The sequence below is a fragment of the Hippopotamus amphibius genome, chromosome 11 (assembly GCF_030028045.1).
Source record: "Hippopotamus amphibius kiboko isolate mHipAmp2 chromosome 11, mHipAmp2.hap2, whole genome shotgun sequence".
Classification (NCBI taxonomy): Eukaryota; Metazoa; Chordata; class Mammalia; order Artiodactyla; family Hippopotamidae; genus Hippopotamus; species Hippopotamus amphibius.
In genome coordinates, this window is record NC_080196.1 from 21,184,773 (window position 1) to 21,203,655 (window position 18,883).

Genomic DNA, 18,883 nt, shown 5'->3' on the forward strand with positions numbered 1-18,883 from the left:
TATATGACAAAGGAGGCAAGAACATACAATGGAGAAAAGACAGCCTCTTCAATAAGTGGTGCTGGGAAAACTGGACAGCTACATGTCGAAGAATGACCCTAGAACACTATCTAACACCACATACAAAAATAAACTCAAAATGGATTAAAGACCTAAATGTAAGGCCAGACACTATAAAACTCTTAGAGGAAAACATATGCAGAACACTCTATGACATAAATTATAGCAAGATCCTTCTTGATCCAACTCCCAGAATAATGAAAATAAAAACAAAAATAAACAAATGGGAGCTAATGAAACTTAAAAGCTTTTGCACAGCAAAGGAAACCATGAACAAGACAAAAAGACAGCCCTCAGAATGGGAGAAAATATTTGTAAATGAAGCAACTGATAAAGGATTAATCTCCAAAATACATGAGCAGCTCATACAGCTCAATATCAAAAAAAAAAAAAAAAAAAAAAAAAAAAAAACCAAACAACCCAATCCAAAAATGGGCAGAAGACTTAAATAGACATTTCTCCAAGGAAGACATACAGATGGCCAACAGACACATGAAAGGATGCTCAACATTACTAATTATTAGAGAAATGCAAATCAAAACCACAATGAGGTATCACCTCACACTAGTCCAATTGTCCATCATCAAAAAATCTAGAAACAATAAATGCTGGAGAGGGTGTGGAAAAAAGGAAACCCTCCTGCAGTGTTGGTGGGAATGTAAATTGATACAGCCACTATGGAAAACAGTATGGAGTTTCCTTAAAAACTAAAAATAGAGCTACCATATGATCCAGCAATCCCACTACTGGGCATATACCCCAAGAAAACCATAATTCAAAAAGATACATGTACCACAATGTTCATTGCAGCATTATTTACAATAGTTAAGTCAGGGAAGCAACCTAAATGTCCATCAACAGATGAATGGATAAAGAAGATGTGGGGCATATATACAATGGACTATTACTCAGCCATAAAAAGGAACGAAATTGAGCTATTTGTAGTGAGGTGAATAGACTTAGAGTCTGTCATACAGAGTGAAGTAAATTAGAAAGAGAAAAACAACTACCATATCCTAATGTATATATATGGAATCTAGAAAAATGGTACTGATGAACATAGTGGCAGGGTAGGAATAGAAATGCAGATGTATAGAATGGACTTGAGGACACTGGGGGGAAGGGAAGCTGGGAGGTAGTGAAAGAGTAGCATTGACGTATACACACTACCGAATGTGAGATAGATCGCTAGTGGGAAGCTACTACAGAGCACAGGGAGATCAGCCTGATGCTTCGTGAAGACCTAAAGGGGTGGGATAGTGAGATTGGGAGAGAGGCTCAAGAGGGAGGGGATATGGGGATATATGTATACATATAGCTGATTCACTTTGTTATACAGCAGAAACTAACACAATACTACAAAGCAGTTATATTCCAATAAAGATAAAAAAAAAGAACAGTATTTGAATGCATATTACTTTCAAATGTACATGGAACATATATCAAAATAGACCATATAATAAGCCATAAACCAAATCTCCAAAGATTCAAGCTATGTAGTATATACTCTCACATCACAGTAGAATTAAATTATAAATCAATGAATGTATCTAGAAAATCTCCAAATGTTTGGAAATTAAGCAAAGAACATATTTCTAAACAACACTGGGCCAAATAAGAAATCAAATGCAAAATATGAAATAGGTAGAATTGAATGATTGTGAAAATATGACATATTTTTGGTGAGGTGTAATTAGAGCAGTGCTGAGAGGAAAATTCATGTCTTTAAATGTATTTTTTTTAACATTTTTAGAATATGTTAAAAAGAAAAGATTGAAAATCAAATATTTAAGCTTTCTTCAAAAGACGCTAGATAAACAAGAGCAAATTAATTCTGAGAAAGTAAAATGGAGAAGAGGTGAAATCCATTGAAATGAAAGTAAACACACAATAGAAAAAAATAAACCAAAGGAAAAAGTTAGTTCTTAGAAAAGATTAATACAAACAGTAAATCACTAAATGAGAAACAATACGGAAAACACAAATTACCAATATTAGCATAAACTGTTAAGATGATATTAACACCTTTTTGCCAATGAAGTTAACGATTTAGATGAAATGTGTGAAAAATACAATTTGCTATAGCCAACACAAGAAGAAATAGAAAATTTGATCTGTCCTATATCAATTAGAGAAATAGAATCTCTAATGTGAAATTCTCCTACAAATTAAACTTTAGGTCAATATAGCATATTGGTGAATTCTTCCATATATTTAAGAAAAATAGTACAAATTGTACCCAAACTCTTCCAGATAACATAAAGAGAAAGCTTCCCAGCTTACTTGATGAAGTCAGCATGATCCTGATATCAAAACTTGACTAGCATATTATAAAATGAGAAAATCTTAGGTCAATATATCTAAGGGAAATAGATGAAAAATTCTAAATGTTAGTTGAATCCAGTAACATATTGAAAGAATAATCTATTGTGACCACATGGAACTCATTCTGTAAATTTAAGAATATTTGGTTAAACCTGTAAAAACCAATATATCTTACTACACTAAATTCCAAAGGGAAAAAATTATATGTATATCTTGATGCAGAAAAATCATTTAATAAAGTTCAAATCCCATTCATAATTTCAATTCATACAAACAAGGAAGAAAGTTGTCTTCTTTAATTTAATACAGAGTATTCAGGGGAAGAAAACCCTACAGCTAACTTTACATTCATTGGTGAAATATTGAAAGGTTTCTTCTCTGATATTAGGAACAAGACAGGAGTGTCCACCATAATAACCTCTATTCAGTATTGTACTAGATGTTCTAAACAGCAGGGTAGGGCAAAAAAAAAAAAAAAGTATAAAGACTAGAAAGAAGTAAAATCATCATTGATCACACTGACATGATAGCATACATACAAATCCAAATGATCTACTAACAATTATCATTAATATGTAAATTTAGCAAATTTACTCTATATGTAGCAGATATACAAAAATAAATGGCATGTCTCTACACTAACAATAAGCAGTTAGAAAATGAAATTTCAGAAGAAATGTCATCTAAAATAGCATTGCTAAACATCTAATGCAGAGCAGTTAATCTTTTAAAACAACACTTCAACACTGAAAACTTCCAAACATTGTGGAGAGAAATTAAAGACTTGAATGGAGGAATCTACCATGATCTTGGCCAGAAAAATCCAATCTTATTAAAATATCAATTCCCCCCAAACTGATTTATAGATTCTATGCATCGGTGAAAAACAAAAAACAAAAACAAAACACACCAGCAGATTTTTGTGCAGGGTGGGGTGGGGTGGGTGGGTAGGAACAGACAATTGATTCTAACGTTTCTATTGAAATAATAATTTTTTACAAATCCAGAATAGCTATGGCAATCCAAAGTGAGAAAAACAAAACTGAGGCCCTATATTATCAGGTATTAGTATTTATTTTTAAGTTAAAGAAATTAAGACAGTGTAATACTGGTGTAAAGACACATATAAACCAATGGGACAGAACAGAGAGCCTGGGGGAAAAAAGACACATATACAGTTCCCTGTTTGATGATGAAGAGACATTGCAATTCAATGGGGAAAAGTTTGACTTTTCAATAAATAATGCTGAGTCAATTGAAGTCACATAGTAAAGAAAATGAATTCAGTCCCTATCTCACACAATACATAAATTCAAAATGGAATATAAACTAAATGTTAAAAGCAAAATACTTAAAATTCTAGAAGGAAACATAGGAGAATGGCTCCATGACTTTAATGTAGGCAAATATTTCTGAACTAGAATGCAAAAAAGCACTAACTGTAAAGACTGAGAAATTGGACTTCATTAAAATTGAAAAGTTCAAAATACAGAATTAGGAGAACTAAAGGTGTGCCACAAATTGGGAGAAGATATTTGCAACATACATATCTGACAAAGAACTTGTATTCACCATACATCATGAACTACAAATCAATTTTTAAAAAACTGGCAACTAACCCAATTTTTTAAATGGGGCAAAGCATATGGGAAGATGTAAAGTATTATAATGATCAGAAATCCAAGTCAACATCGCAAAAATTTATCACTACATCCTGGCCTGAGTAGCTAAAATTAAAATGACAATATCCAGTATTCGCTAGGCTATGAAGCAACCGGAAGCCTCGTACATCGTTTTGAGCAGTGTGAACTGATACATGCATTTTGGAAAACTGTTTAGCAGCCCCTAATAAAGTTAAACATACATATATCCTACAGATCAGCAATTCCACCTATGTATCTATCTAACAAATCAATGATTATGTTCGCCTAAAACCATGCACAAGAAGGTTCAGTGCTTTTTATAACAATCTCAAATTGAAAACCAAATGCCCATCAACATTAGCATGGGTGAGTAAATTGTGGTATATCCATAAAACGGAAGTCAATAAATTGGAACAAACTGCTTTTACTGCTTTAAAAAACATAGGTGAATCTCAAAGACAATATTGAGCGAAAAAAGCCAGATATAAGAATGCAGAGTATACTTGATTCAACGTAGAAGTTTAAAAACAAATGACAGTAGATAGAGCGAAAGATTTCAGAACAGTGGCTTACTTTGGGTGGGTATCAAATGAGAGGGAACATGAGGGAGCATGCATGGTCACAAAGAGGTGTAAACTTATAAAAATCATCATGATGCACACTTAAGATCTGGGTGCTTTACTGTATATAACTTACAGCTTAATAGAATAGAAAGGAATAAAAACGACGGAAAGAATAAAAGATATTTATTTAAGCGTCAAGCTAGAAATGATCCCAAATGGTTGTTGTCTTTAAGCTCTAGGAAGTTTACTATTCCAGCAGGAAGCTTTGAATCACCACACCCCTACAACTATCCAATTCCTGAAAAACCACACATAAACTTTCTTTTATCACTCTGTTTTGTTGTTTGTTTTTTTGTTTGTTCTTCCTATCATACTCAGGAAGCTTTGGGTATGTTTACCCGTTGTCTGATTTTTTGTTGGTACAATTACTTTTGAAATGGGAAATGTGTTATATTTTCAGAAAACAAGACAAAAGATTTTCTTATTTTTTTCTGAAATGGAAGAGGTTGTTAAGAAAAGACAACTTAAAAGGAATAGTTGGGAAAAAAAAGCAAAAAAAAACAAAAAAACCCTAACGAGTGGCCGAAATAGCTCAGTTGGGAGAGCGTTAGACTGAAGATCTGAAGGTCCCTGGTTCAACCCCGGGTTTCGGCAGTTGTTTGTAACTTTTTTTAGTGTGAAGTAGGAGATACTGACCCAATACCAAATGTCCGTTGTCTTCATATGTATTAAGTCCTTAGTGCCACTTATAAGGTGAGGAGTTAGATACATTTACCTATAATTTCTATGGCAAGACGCAAATCTATGCCCATATGCATAAATTCTTCCACAGCTTCCTTGGAAGTAATTCCTTGAAGTAAAGGGGGGGGGGAAAAAAGCAAAAAAACAGTGCTTTATTTACTTCGCACTTAAATTGTATTAAAGACATCTATAAGAAGCAGGGCATAAGCAATTTCAATTCTCCACTTATTCACAGTAATTCTTTCGGTGTTCTAATTACTAAAACAAGCTCATTCTTTAGCGAAGTCTTTCTGTGTGAATATCAGTGTCTATACACACATTTGGGAATGTACAAGGATCTTCAAAAGCCAGAATGTAGTTGATTTTGACCAGTGCAGAGGACGTGTGACTGCAGAAGAGGTATCGGATAGATTTCTTTTCCGTGATTTTTGAGCACCTGAAAGACTTAGGGATGCAGAGAATGCACTGTTGGGTGAAAATTTTAATACTGACTTGAAAATATTAAGTCACTAAGTTGCAAGTCATTAAAGAGAATTTCGCAGTTTGCGATCCAGTAGGGACATGCTTCTAAAAACCGGAGGTTCCCTTCACCCACGATTGAAAATCCCATTACAGTGCTTTCTACACAAATAAACTAGACTCAGCCTCTGCACAAAAATTTCTCCGTGGATTTTCTAATACAAATAAGAATTGAAACAGTATAGTTTCCTCATTAAAATCTATGAATGTGGTTTGAGAGAACTGGGGGGAAAGATATTCCTTGTAGTTTTCAAACACAAAAATGTAAATAAATTTACTTTCTTAAAAGAGACTGCTCCTTGCAGTGGCCGGTTAGCTCAGTTGGTTAGAGCGTGGTGCTAATAACGCCAAGGTCGCGGGTTCGATCCCCGTACGGGCCAGCTTGTGTTGGGTTTTGAACTTCTGGTACCTGCCGGATGAACATTTACGATTCGAGGCGTGTACAACCCTTATCGCTACTGCTCAGGACCAAAAACTCAAACACTCGTTGTGAAACATGAGGGCATTGTGTTTTCGTTTCGCCATTATTTTTTTTAAAGTAAAAAGTAACTTTAAAAGTTCAAGTTTGTTAAAACTGAAGGTGTAGTGTGGAAAAGAGGCGGTTGAGTTTTAGGGAAGGATTAAAGTTAGAAAGAGTTACGAGATGTGCCTGCTTTGTTTTTGTGAACTTTCAGGAGACAATATTATTTTGGCGCTTAAAGCAGTTTCAGTCGAGAAAAGGCAGCAGGCTCAGGGTGGCCAGTGACTGAGTTGTTTAGGGCGTGGTCCTACCAGCGGCAAGACCCAGGGTGTGTTCCCGCAACGTCTGTGCTTCGTTCTTCTCCCTTTTCCCAGGCAGTTTCCAAGGTAAATGCCCGCCCCAATGTGAAGATGCCACTTGGCTTTCACGGAAGATCGTCTCTCCCTTTAGCAGTGAAGAGGCGGGAACGGAATGCGAAACTGTAAGACGCCAGTTTTCCATTCAATCTGTTCACAGCCCAACAGACTTGGGTCCCCGGAGGCAGCACTCTTAGTGTTTCCTTTCGTTTCAGCCTCAGTGCTCCTCGTAGCACACACCGGCAACTTCGATATACTTACCTGCGGTGCAGACAGAGGATACAAACTACATATCTGGAAATCGAGCTACATATTAAGATGCTCTTTTGGATTAGTTTCAGGAAATTTCACCCACTTGGCAGCGATTTCCCCCCAAGCCTCTCAGTTCTGCCTCCACGCAGAGAGAGGCGGCAGGTCTGTCTCTTTGGAGAGTCCTACCTTCCCGAGCCTTCCTTACACGCTCATCTTATCCTGAGGTGTTTACTTTTAAAAAACAATGGGGAGGGCATTCCTTTTGGTTCTTCTGTTCACTGAGGTCCAATTTCCCAGCTCCTGCCTATGTCCGGAAGATGGCCGTTCCGGCTTATGCGGAAGATACCGGGGATGAGGGGCATCGGCCGGGCTTCAAGGGGGTGAACTCTGTCTAAACGACCCAGCTGAAGCAAAGAGCCCCTCACATCCCGCGACAACCGAACCTTTCTTGACTCAACATTTTCCCAGGAGATGTCCCTGTACTTTTTGCTAGTAGCAATGCAAGGAAAGAGATGTGCAGGATACTTCTCTATGAATGAGGACTCTTCCCAATGGAAAAAAATATTGACGGAGAGGATACTGGAAGGAAATTTTTTCGTTTATTTTTCTTCACAGCTACTTTGATTTAAAAACCTCCCTTCCAATGGTCTTTTTCGTCCAATCTCCTTTCTCAAGTTCAAGAAGTGATGAAAGGTAGGAAGAAAGTCTTTCAGGATGGGTCCTTTAATGCTTTTGAAGTCTCTTTCAGACTCAACTGACTGAAGGTGAAGGATCAGTTCCACTAAAATACATTCGAAGGATTTTAAAAATTGTTCCAGTATCCTTTTGTAAAAAGCTACCTAGGAAAGTAAAGGAAAAAAAAAAAAAAAAGAAAACCGACGGACCTCTCGAGCCAGCCAGGAGTCGAACCTAGAATCTTCTGATCCGTAGTCAGACGCGTTATCCCTTGCGCCACTGGCCCCAGCCTTGGAGAGTTTTCTCATGTTCTTGCTTTCAGTACTATTCTGTAGTTTATGCCAGCCAAAGAAATGATTGGTTTTTTAAAAATTTAGTAAGGGGTTAAAACCAAAGATTGTATTGCCTTTGGGAAAGCATGATTTCTTTTGTGATTTGGTTTCAAGACATAGATTTACATAAAATGTTTTCTTTGAAAACAATGGTCAATCTTCACTTATTTTCTGTGTTGAAAGCTTGTTTGGTGCTTAGTATGTAGCTCCCCTTGTTGCTTGAACAAATATCTATGGACTCAGTTATCTATTCCCTGTTTCTTTCTCACTCCATTTCACACCCTCTCTTACTCAGCTTGTATTAGTGCCTAGTTTTCAGCTCTTCGTTCCTTTTTTAAAGATTTCAGAATATTCATCTGCCCTCAAAATGCAATGAGACAAGAATTCATTAGAAGTATACATTTAAAGAATCTCATTGACAAAGAAACTTAGAAAACAATAAAACTGGCTTAAAATTTACTTAGCCGTTCAACGTGGGCAAAATAGCTGAAAATGCAAAAGTGCTTTAAAAGCGTGGTTTAGTACGTTAAGAAGGAGACGAAGTTTTGTGTGGGTTTGAAATTCGAGGCAAAGTCAGCAGTTAACATATATCCTCTCTGTGCCTCAATTTCCTCATTTGTATAAAATGCTTCTCTTAAATAATGCGTGGCAAATATGATGGAATATTATCTTAAATTTTTATGGCTCTCACCAGCAGCCCCTGCTATGAGGACAAACACTGAAGACTGCTGCCTGGGGATGCTTGAAAGATGCTGCGGCTCTCTATAACCACAAAGAGAAACTATTTCCCCAAATTCCAAGGCCTCCTATGTTCACTTTAACAGATTTAACAACTTCATCTCATCGCAGCCAGTATTTTTGAGCGGGCTCTAAGCCCGGTGTGGACAGTGGGGAGTCCGGGCTCAGGATGACCACAGACAACGAAAGGGAATGAATTTTGACTGGCGCCCACCCTGTTTAAAATTTCGGGTTCTAAATTGTAACCCTTAGGATTTCTCCGCGTGCTAGGTGGGACTGCAGCAAGTTTTGCGAAAGCTACACCTAAAACGAGGACGCTGTGAGCAGGATTTGAACCTGCGCGGGGAAACCCCATTGGATTTCGAGTCCAACGCCTTAACCACTCGGCCATCACAGCTTGGCAAGAAAAATTATCATTCATTATACTAAAAACAAGTATTCATCGTTTCTTTGCAAGGCGGAAGAAGAGATAAGAGTACTGATTTCTGAGTGTCCCCAAGAAAACCTTCTCCAACTCTAGGCTTGCATATTTCACTCAGTGGCGATTTCAGATTTTCAGATATTCAGGAAAAAAAAACAAAACAAAAAAAAAACTCGATAACATTTTTTACTTCAACTTTTCTTTCATTCCACGGATATGAGAGAATTGTCTTGTACCTTCAAAATGAAAAACTTCTCACCACCCAAACTGCTACAGCCCTGCTCCAAGAAACTTTCATCTCTAGTATGGAATATTGCAAAAATCTCTTAATAGGTTTCCCTTCTTCCACCCTTTCCATCCCTATAAAACATTCTATGAAAAGCAATCAGAGAGATCTTTTTGAACCTAAAACACTTTACGGCACAGCTTTACTCAAAACTCAACAGGCAACTCCTCATTTCACCAGAGTAAATGCCAACGTTCTCACTGGGCCTACTGGGTTGTCTGGGATCTCATTTCTCTGGCTGTACTCCTTCTTGCCTACTGTGCTGCAGTTACCATTGACCTTCTTGTTTTTCATTGTATATATCAGGTACATTGCTGTTTCAGGGCCTTTGCACTGACTGTTCCCACAGCCGATAATTCTCTTGCTTTGATACATGTATGACTCAGTCCCTTAACTACTTCAGGTCTTTTCTCAAATATCACCTTACCAGTGAAACACCAGCATAACTATAAACTCCCCTCATTCCAATGCCTCTCGTCCCCATTCTTTGCTTTATTTTTTTTATATCACTTATGATCATCTGACACACTTTAAAGCTAGCTTGTTTATTTTACGTATTTTCTGTCTCCTCTATGAGAGTGCAAACTCCAGTGAAGGCAGAGTTTTTTGTCTGTTTACTGATAGATTCCCAGTACCTAGAGGAATGTCTGGTGCATTTACTGAATGGATAACAATCAGTAAATATTTACTGAAAATGAATGAAATGGCTTTAAATATCCCATTTTGCAGATGATGAAATGACATCCAGGGAGGTTATTGAGTTTCCCAGGATCACAACATAATAAAACCAAGATTGAAATCCAGCATTCAGACTTCCTGCCTAAAGATCTTTCCACTCTTCCAGAGATGACTTAAGGGTTAGGGATGGAGTTGAAGAGGAGGAAAGGGAAGCAATGTTGTTTGACTTGGGAAAAGAGGAAGAACTTTAGGGGGATTGGGACGGTTCAAAACAAACAACTTCCTAGACAAGAACCATGTATTTGACTAGAACTTTTCTGATGCTCACATTCAAAGGCAGCAATCTATATAGTTTGTCTTAGGGAATACTGCCTCAGCATCAGGACCATTGTTCATACCCATTCCCTTAAATGAACAATTCAAGCCTCCTTTTGTTCTGAGATATGCATTTCCCCATTTCCTCCAGGGGAGCAATACCAGTAATAAGCGTAATGTTTGTGAGAGTTATCTCTGGCTACTCTCCACGTCCTCCGAGACTTTTCAGATGTGGCTTTTTCTGCCTTCTCCCAAAATTGGTAAAATTGCTTTCATATTCTATGCTCTGTTTCACCCTCTTAATATCCATGTCTTTCTGTAAGCCCATCCTTCTTCTAGAAAACTGCAGTAATGTAGAACACTTTAGCCTCAGACACTCATGGATACAAATACTGGCTCCAAATTTTACAACTTGGTCATCTTGAGCACTCCTCAGCTTCTGCATCTATAAAGCAAGGAAATGACTGTCAACAGCAATGACACCTACCCCTTAGGCTTGCTTGTTAGTTTATATATGAAAAATCAGTAACTACTTGATTTAATAGCTGGTAATAAATAGTAGCTATTACCACTGTTCTAGCTATTTCTTTCCCATTTTTAGTTTTAACAACATAGCATGGGAAGGGGATCAGAATATGCCACCCCAAAATATGCCACTTTGGCATAAGGATGGTTTTGAAGGCAAGGGAGAAAAAGCAAACACAGGAAGGACTCTGGGGCCTCCCCCCTCTCTGCCAAAAAAGCAAGGCATACATTTCCTTTTGTGAAGATGTTCCCCTCCCCATTTCTGGTACCAGAAGTTGGAAAACAACCCTTATCACCAGAGATGGAAGGGTGCCACCAAGATCAGTCTGCACCAAGAAACCTTACTAAAATAACCCTTATCTTCTGTTAGCTTCCCCATATACTTACCTTCCCAAATTACTGCCCTTGGAAGCCCAAATCCCTCTTTTCTCTGTCACTACTTCTCTATACTTTATTGCCTTTTGTTAAAACAGCATAAAATGTTCTGAGTCTAACTGATTCTTTAGGTTCTCACTTCTTTTCTGTGAAGTCTCTGTGCATGCAAAAGTAAAATAAAAATATTAACATCAATAAAATTTGTAAACATTTTCTTTTAGTAATCTGTCCTTCATCAGTTTAACTCATAGGTCCCAGCTACAATCCTATGAGGGTAGAGAAAAAGTTTTTCTTCCCTTACGCATGGAAACTGCAAAGATCAGAGCTTTACGAATTTGAAGAAAGTATACCCACTTCCAAGAGGATATTAAGGAATGAACATGTAATGTGGAGCCAGGAGTACTCATGTTCGAGTCATAACACACACACTAGCTCCACACTTAGGCCAGATAGGTGATCGCTGCAAGTCTCAGTGTCTCAACTTAAAATTAAGAAAAGAATAACTTCCTCAGAAAACCATGGTAAGGGTTCGATCTTAACACCAGTATCTACTGAGTGTCTCTTTTGTGTTAGGTATATGCAAGGCAGTGTGGATTCATTGATGAGCAGAACCAGACACTGCTCTTACCCTCATGCAATTTACTACATTCCAGTGAGAGAAACAGACATTAATCATGTTATCACACTGATAAATGTAAAATGTACAGGGAATTCATGATACTATGAGTACTATGGTACGTTCACTTAGGGATTTGAAGGAAGTCTTCCCTGAAAAAGTAATAATCCAGCTGAGATCTAAGCACGAACATGAGATAACTAGGCAAGGAGGCAAGTACAAAAATCTTCAACTAGAGGACTTTTCGTGTACAAAGTCCAGTAGTAGGAGAAAAACTAATTGCCTAAAGACCCATGAGTATGGAACACGGACTGCAAGTGACAGTGAGCTGTGACATGAGGGTGGAGAAGTACTCAAGGGTTGGCATTTGGGGCAGTTATACAGAATGTGTTGTATAATATGATATCTACAACGTGTAGTGTGAGCAGACTCTTAAAATGCTTCTTTCTGCCTCCACTTGCCTTTACCTAGACAAAATAACCAGAATATGAGGTTTGATGTGACTTAACCTCTAAGGAAAAACCAATTAAATTCCCCCAAGAAGTTTGAAAGAATTCACATCAGAAGGATCGTGAGAATCCTCCCGTGGGACTGGTGGGGGCACATTCTAGGCCCCTACTTCCCATCCGGAGAGCTCAGTCTCTGTCGCCCCCGTGTGGTCACTTCATGCAGGCGCGGCTGTTAACCGAGTTGAACACTTCGAGACAAAATTATCTCCTTCCAGGAAAATGGAATCATCCTCCTTGTGCTGTGTCCATTCGAAAAGAAAAACTGCATCCTTAGGTGATTTTTAGCAAAATATATCATGAAATACACACAAACAAGTCACCAAAGTTTTCAACCCTTTCTTAGCTCCGGGAAATCCCTCAAATTGCCCAAACCCCCAACTGATATCAGGAATGGCCAGGATCCTTCCTTTCATCCGGGACGGTCTCCTCCTTCTGGGCGCCCACTTAGGGCGGAGCTGGATGCCAGATGCTGAGTTTTAGGAGAGCGTCGTGTTGATTCCCCTGAAGAGGAGGCTCCCGGGAACAAGCGAGGGCCCGTGTCCGCCCTCCCAGGGGTGAGGGCTGGGGCAGCATTTCCCAGGGCTGGGGACATCTACTGGAGTTGAATAGCCTAAGAGCCAGCCCCGCCGAGAAACGGTACCGGAGGATCTTCCTGGGGTGGTGGGAACGGAGGGGAAAGGGCGGTCCCGAAAATGCGGATGAGTCGCCTTTCTCCAGTACAGATACCCGCGGAGTTCTTGAGGGCAGGAATCTCCTCTTATTCATCCTTCCACCTCCTCTCCTCCCAACCCTTCTTCCCCATCTACGCTTGATGAATTTTGGAACCACTGAATGGTACTAATAGGAATAAGAATAACTGGACAGTTGTGCGATCGCTGCTTAGCTTCGAAGTGGAGCACTTTTCTTCCTCTGAAGTTCAGGAGAAAACCCACACGTCCAAGGGAGGCAGTGCGGCCGGCGCGCCGCAGGCGGGGTCCTGTGCAGCGGGGGTGTCCTCGGGTTGACACCTCTCGGACCCCTCGGCCCTTCCAGCGGGAGGACGCCGAGTGCAGGAGGAGAAAGGGCGGCTCGCGGCCTGCGCGGGCCCGGGCGTGGGGAGACCTCGGCTTCAGCGCAGGTTGAGTCGGGATAGCTTTTCATTTTAAACCCCTAGACCTCCAAAGAAGGGCAAATATACTTCTATGTTTTGAAGTCTGGCACCACAAAAAGAAAGCATCTTGCGAAAAATGGAAAACCGCGCTTCAGCAATAGCGAGAGAAGGTATATATGTTCCCGCCTGGTTTCGAACCGGGGACCTTTCGCGTGTTAGGCGAACGTGATAACCACTACACTACGGAAACCGGATAAAAGCGCAGGACAGGTAAAGGTAAATATTTCTTGATGCCCTAGGTCTTTGATATTTTTCCATTTTTTGAAATCAAAGATATTACATATGAGTAGAAATGTGTTTACCAAATATACCTATCATAATGTTCAGAGAAGCTTGTTCGAACAGCCGAAAATTTTGGAATGCCCTTGAAGCCTTCCCAGAGAAAACGACACCAAATCTAAGACTTCGTAGATGAAAAGAAGTATTTCCTAACGAAAGGGAATTTTGTCATTGGGAACTGCATGAAGTGGGACCAGTCTTTGGAGTGGAGCAGGGGTGGGAATCCAAGAATCTGAAGCAAGGCATGGAAAGAAATGAAACTAAATGGGAATATATGGGCCAGCTCAGAGGGAAGAGGGATGTGCCTTCCAAAGAGGGGAAGATACATTTCAAACTGACTATGATGAGAGAGATTGGGACTAACCTTTAATTCTTGGAGTGTAGATGTCATCATCGAAGCTTTCTTGTTGTTGTTGTTTGTATATCAAAGTGTAATTTACATAAATTAAAATGCTCTAATCTTAAGGGAACTTATAGCTTAATGGAAAAAAAATGTGACAACTCGTTGATTCAATAAGCTCAGCAAATAACAACCAGCATAAATATAAAGGAAACTATAGCCAAATTATGTTGAAATTCTTGAAAAATAAAGATAAAAACATCTTAAAAGCAGCTGGAGAGAAACTATACTATATTTTAGGTAAAACAAAAATTAAATGGAATAAAAATGTTAATTCAAAAGAAGGTAGAAAAGGAGGAATACAGAACAAGTAGGACAAATGGAAAATAAATAATGATGATCAACTTAAACCCAAATATAAATAATTGTGTTTAATGTAAATGGAATAAACAATTAAAAAGCAGAAATTGGCATGCTAAATAGTAAAATAAAACAAAGAAAAACAGGAGCCATCTGTGTCCGCCTTACAAGAGATGCACTTGAAAAATAAGACAACAGGTGGAAAGTAAAGTGATAGGGAATGATAAACTATTAAAACTTCAACCATTAGAAAACTGGTGTGGATATACAATATTGGACAGAGTAGACGTCAAAGTAAAAAGACCAAAGATAAAGAGGAACATTTCATAATAATTAAATGATCAGTTCAGCAAGAAAACATATCAATTCTCATAGGAAGCAAAATTGAGAAAAGTAAAACAAAAACTAGAATAAGCACAACAATGGTTGGTGATTTTAAAGTCCACTTTGAGTAGCTGATGAGAAACTGACAAAAAAAGGGGATTATCTAGTTGACATTTATTAGACACTGCACCCAACTACTGCAGAATTCTCATTATTTTCAAGTGCACGTTAAAAATTCACCAAAACAAACAAGGGCCATCAAAAAAGTCTCAATAAATTTTAAAGGATTAAAACAATTTTTAAAATGTTTTCTGACAAAACAGAATTAAACTAGAAGCCAATAACAAAAAGACAATTAGAAAATTCTAATATTGGGAAACCTAAGCGTTACACTTCTACATAAAGTATAAGTACAATGGAAACTAGAAAATACTTTGAACTGAAAGAATGAAAATACAACATACAGCTAAAGCAGTGCTTAGAGGGAAATATATAGGTTTAAATGCATATATTAGAGAATGAAGAAAGATTTAAGATTGGGAAATTTTAGGGAGGAAATTATGTTTTGTACTTTAAGGCAGAGATTTTTGTCTGTTGTGTTGAGAATGGCACAGATAGCCAGTCTTGAAGACAGGGAGAACAGGAAGAGGCTGTTGTAGATTGTGGTGAAGAAGAGATATTGAAGATCCAAACAAGAACCAATAAATGAACAGAGGGAAAGGCATCTCACATATGTTGAAGGTAAAATCAGGAAGACTTTGCCATAATTTGGTTGGTTGGGTGGGAGCAGTCAAGTTTAACCACAGATTTCCAGTGAGATTGCTAATCAGTTGAGTTCATGGTGTGCTGTGCAAGTGGTAGTCATGTGAAATTCAGGTGGCGATGGAAATATGAGTTTGAAATTAGGGAGAGACCTCTTTCAGACATGGATATTTTGAAAGATCAGCTCCAGGCAGGCAGCCAAGGAAGGATGAGCTCCAGACACTCTGCAATGGAGTCAGGATGTAAATGTCAGCCCTGGAAAGTGCCAAGTGCTTTCAATTTTTCCATGTATGACCATTGTTTAGGTGCAAGGCTCAGAGAACTTTAAAACTTAACAATCTGTGGATGTTCAAGACTCAAGTTTGGTGTGCTGCTTGTGTGGAATTGCAGCCACAGAGAAGAAAGTATGATAACAGGGAACAAGGACAGTTGAATCCAGAAGATCTCAGTTGAGTCCACAGAGTAACAATGTTTGAAATTAACCTTCCACAGTGTAGTCATCATCATATTCACTTCACATACGTAAAGTTCCCTGGTTGGGCACCAAATGGGAACACTTCCTAAGCATTTCTGTTTCCCCAACATTTTCCATCATCACCGTGCCTTATCTTCCACCTTTTAAAGGGACATTCCATTTGAATCAGTTTACCAAACTTTATCCAGTCCCCAACATGGGAAATGAATACCTGGACATGAAGAAGAAAGAACCACACAGCTGGCCTAAGACAACATCAGGCCTACATTGAGAGCACAAAAGAGGAGCTGTCCATTTGAGGATCCCAAGCCAGGAACAGTTAATGGGGGAGGAGATTTGAGTGAAGAATTATTTAGATCAAGAAAGAAATTGTATTTCAATTAGAGAGGGGTCCGTTAACAAAGACACAATTGTGAATGTCCATGATTTATTTTAAAAATATTTTTATAGAATAATAATCTTTTATCATTTAGTACTATTAAGTAGTCAACACTTCTGGAGGTACCGGATATCATTGATTAGATTCAATTCCATTTTAAGAGGTTTATTAAAATGTCAGTCTTCTGACACATTTGCATTCTTGGATGCTCAACAAGGGATTAATTAATCTGTTGGGTGTGACAATGAGCAGCCAAAAGGTACTTAGGGTTCAATCATTGCTTGTAGAATTCTGTGAGTGGGCGTTTGTAGAGTCTGACATTATTTTAAGATATATCTTAGGATGCCAAAAGAAACAGAGCAGATAAAACAGAAACACCTTTGTTTTTAGGATTTGATGTCTTTTTCAGAATTTTATGTATTGAATAAAAATCTGTCTAGAAAAGAGTCTAAAGACTTCAGGTCTCAAAATGCTTTTTCATTTGTCACCAAATTTTGTTAGATGCTTTATATGTTTTGTCATTAACCATCCTTATTTTAAGATGACATCATATTCTCCTCTTTTAAAAAATTTCAGTGATGTCAGAGTCACTTAAAAAGTAGAAACAGCTATTACAACACTCAATTTAAAGCTTAAATTAGGATTTTTAGCCCTTTATTTTATTTTTCCCCTTACCTTCCTTTAGACTAGGCCTAAGAGCAGAAATGCAAGGGAAAATAGCAGGTTTACTAGGAGAAGTGGTGAGTAGCAAGAAAGACTCAATGGTAGAGGGTTTAAACTCACTGCCACTGACCATGGGTCTGTGTCTTCAGTGCACTATCCATTGTTCCGCAAAAGTACTTGATAAATACTTTCATATATTACCTTGAAATTAGAAAAGGCATTTGTAAAAAAAAAAAAAATTGAGATGCGCTGTATTCTAAGTGCGTCTGAGTTTACAAAAAAATAACTAAACCTCTCTCAGTAATCAGGCAAATTCAAAGGATATCTGAAAGGTACGTAAAGTTGTTGAATCTCCATCACTTGATTCAAATGGTTGGATAAAGGTGCAAACCTCTGCTAGGCTACGCTACCTATCCTTTGCTAACGTCATAATTAGGAGAAATATTCAGAGTCTTTAAATTACTCTTGGTATACGTATTGGGAATGCTTCTCAGGGTATTATTCCACCTTCTACCATATTATTCGACCTTCTACCGCTGTCCTCTTCTACAGAGTACCCCCTTTTCCCCAAGCAAAGCTTGAGTCCTGAGTATTCATCTGGTGTCAGGTCAAGTTGATTTCTACTCACCTAGAGAAAAACATCTTCTGGTGGGTTAAACGTCACGAAACGAAGGTATAACGCGAGACGAATGCAGGCCCCGCTGGGATTTGAACCCAGGATCTCCTGTTTACTAGACAGGCGCTTTAACCAACTAAGCCACGGAGCCTCACCTGGCTTTATTTTCTCTTACATGCTATTTGAAGATAATTTTACATATCGCTCCACTGTGATGGGTTTAGTAAGTGGTTTGCCAGGTGAAAAATTTTAAAAAGACACCTTGTTTCAGCCCAAACCAACGAAAAATGTTCTTTTGGAAGAATAAATACAGGGATTGGATTAAGATGACTATCTCCTCTTGGGAAATTGTTCCAGCGTAGACACCACTGGATTCACTAGATTAAACTCTGGCAACAGGGGTCAGAGACGCTTGTTCCAAGAGAAAAAGTGAAATGGCTTTATATTAACCATCATTTTGTTTTAACCACAGCTACACTCTTCTCTGTTAGTGTGCTGAGGGGTTACTAGTCAAAGATTAGCACATGTCTGACACATGGTTGCAGAAAGAGCAGTGTGCGCTGCGCCTGTCAAGTCACCCTCGGGATGGTAGCACTTATTTCTCCACTTCAGGAGTGCTGACTTCTGATGGCTTACAACTGGGTTGGTTTCTGGACACTGTCCTCAAGAGAAAAGAGGCAACTTGCTCAAAGTCACACCTGCCCCTGGGTGCAGCTCAAATCCAGCCTCAATTCAGAACATTACTGAAGGGCCATTTCAGGTTCAAATATCCCAGTGAGATCAGCTGAGGCCTCCGTTACAACAAATTTAACTTCTGCCTCTTCCTAATCCCGCTTCCCTCACCCTTTCACTACTATTGATTCCGAGAGTTCCCAATAAAACTCCTACACAGAAATCTCCATCTCAATGTCTATTTCCCAGGGAACTGACCTATGACCAAAAGCAAGTGACTGCGGCCTACTATCAAAGTAAGTCTGAATGTGGCCCAGATTTTCAAAAATCACTTAACCATACCAAGTACCCTAGTAAAACAAGAATGATAGATACTGCTGATAATATTCTGCTCTACAAACTTTCAAAATTTTGTACACAGAACAAATGAAGACATCTACAAGTTGATTCAAAAGATGTACAAATTTAGTGAAA

At 38.5% G+C, this 18,883-nt stretch overlaps 6 non-coding genes across 6 annotated transcripts; 2 read left to right on the forward strand and 4 right to left on the reverse strand.

The window, feature by feature from the left end:
• Nucleotides 1-5,172: 5,172 nt before the first annotated feature.
• TRNAF-GAA (transfer RNA phenylalanine (anticodon GAA)) lies at nucleotides 5,173-5,245 on the forward strand. The gene has a single exon. It is a non-coding gene; the product is annotated as a tRNA-Phe (tRNA).
• A 912-nt stretch (nucleotides 5,246-6,157) lies between these two features.
• TRNAI-AAU (transfer RNA isoleucine (anticodon AAU)) lies at nucleotides 6,158-6,231 on the forward strand. Its single transcript has one exon. It is a non-coding gene; the product is annotated as a tRNA-Ile (tRNA).
• A 1,576-nt stretch (nucleotides 6,232-7,807) lies between these two features.
• On the reverse strand, nucleotides 7,808-7,880 carry TRNAR-ACG (transfer RNA arginine (anticodon ACG)). The gene has a single exon. It is a non-coding gene; the product is annotated as a tRNA-Arg (tRNA).
• A 1,099-nt stretch (nucleotides 7,881-8,979) lies between these two features.
• TRNAS-CGA (transfer RNA serine (anticodon CGA)) lies at nucleotides 8,980-9,061 on the reverse strand. Its single transcript has one exon. It is a non-coding gene; the product is annotated as a tRNA-Ser (tRNA).
• Nucleotides 9,062-13,656: 4,595 nt separating this feature from the next.
• TRNAV-AAC (transfer RNA valine (anticodon AAC)) lies at nucleotides 13,657-13,729 on the reverse strand. Its single transcript has one exon. It is a non-coding gene; the product is annotated as a tRNA-Val (tRNA).
• Nucleotides 13,730-17,814: 4,085 nt separating this feature from the next.
• Nucleotides 17,815-17,888, reverse strand: TRNAT-AGU (transfer RNA threonine (anticodon AGU)). The gene has a single exon. It is a non-coding gene; the product is annotated as a tRNA-Thr (tRNA).
• Nucleotides 17,889-18,883: the final 995 nt, after the last annotated feature.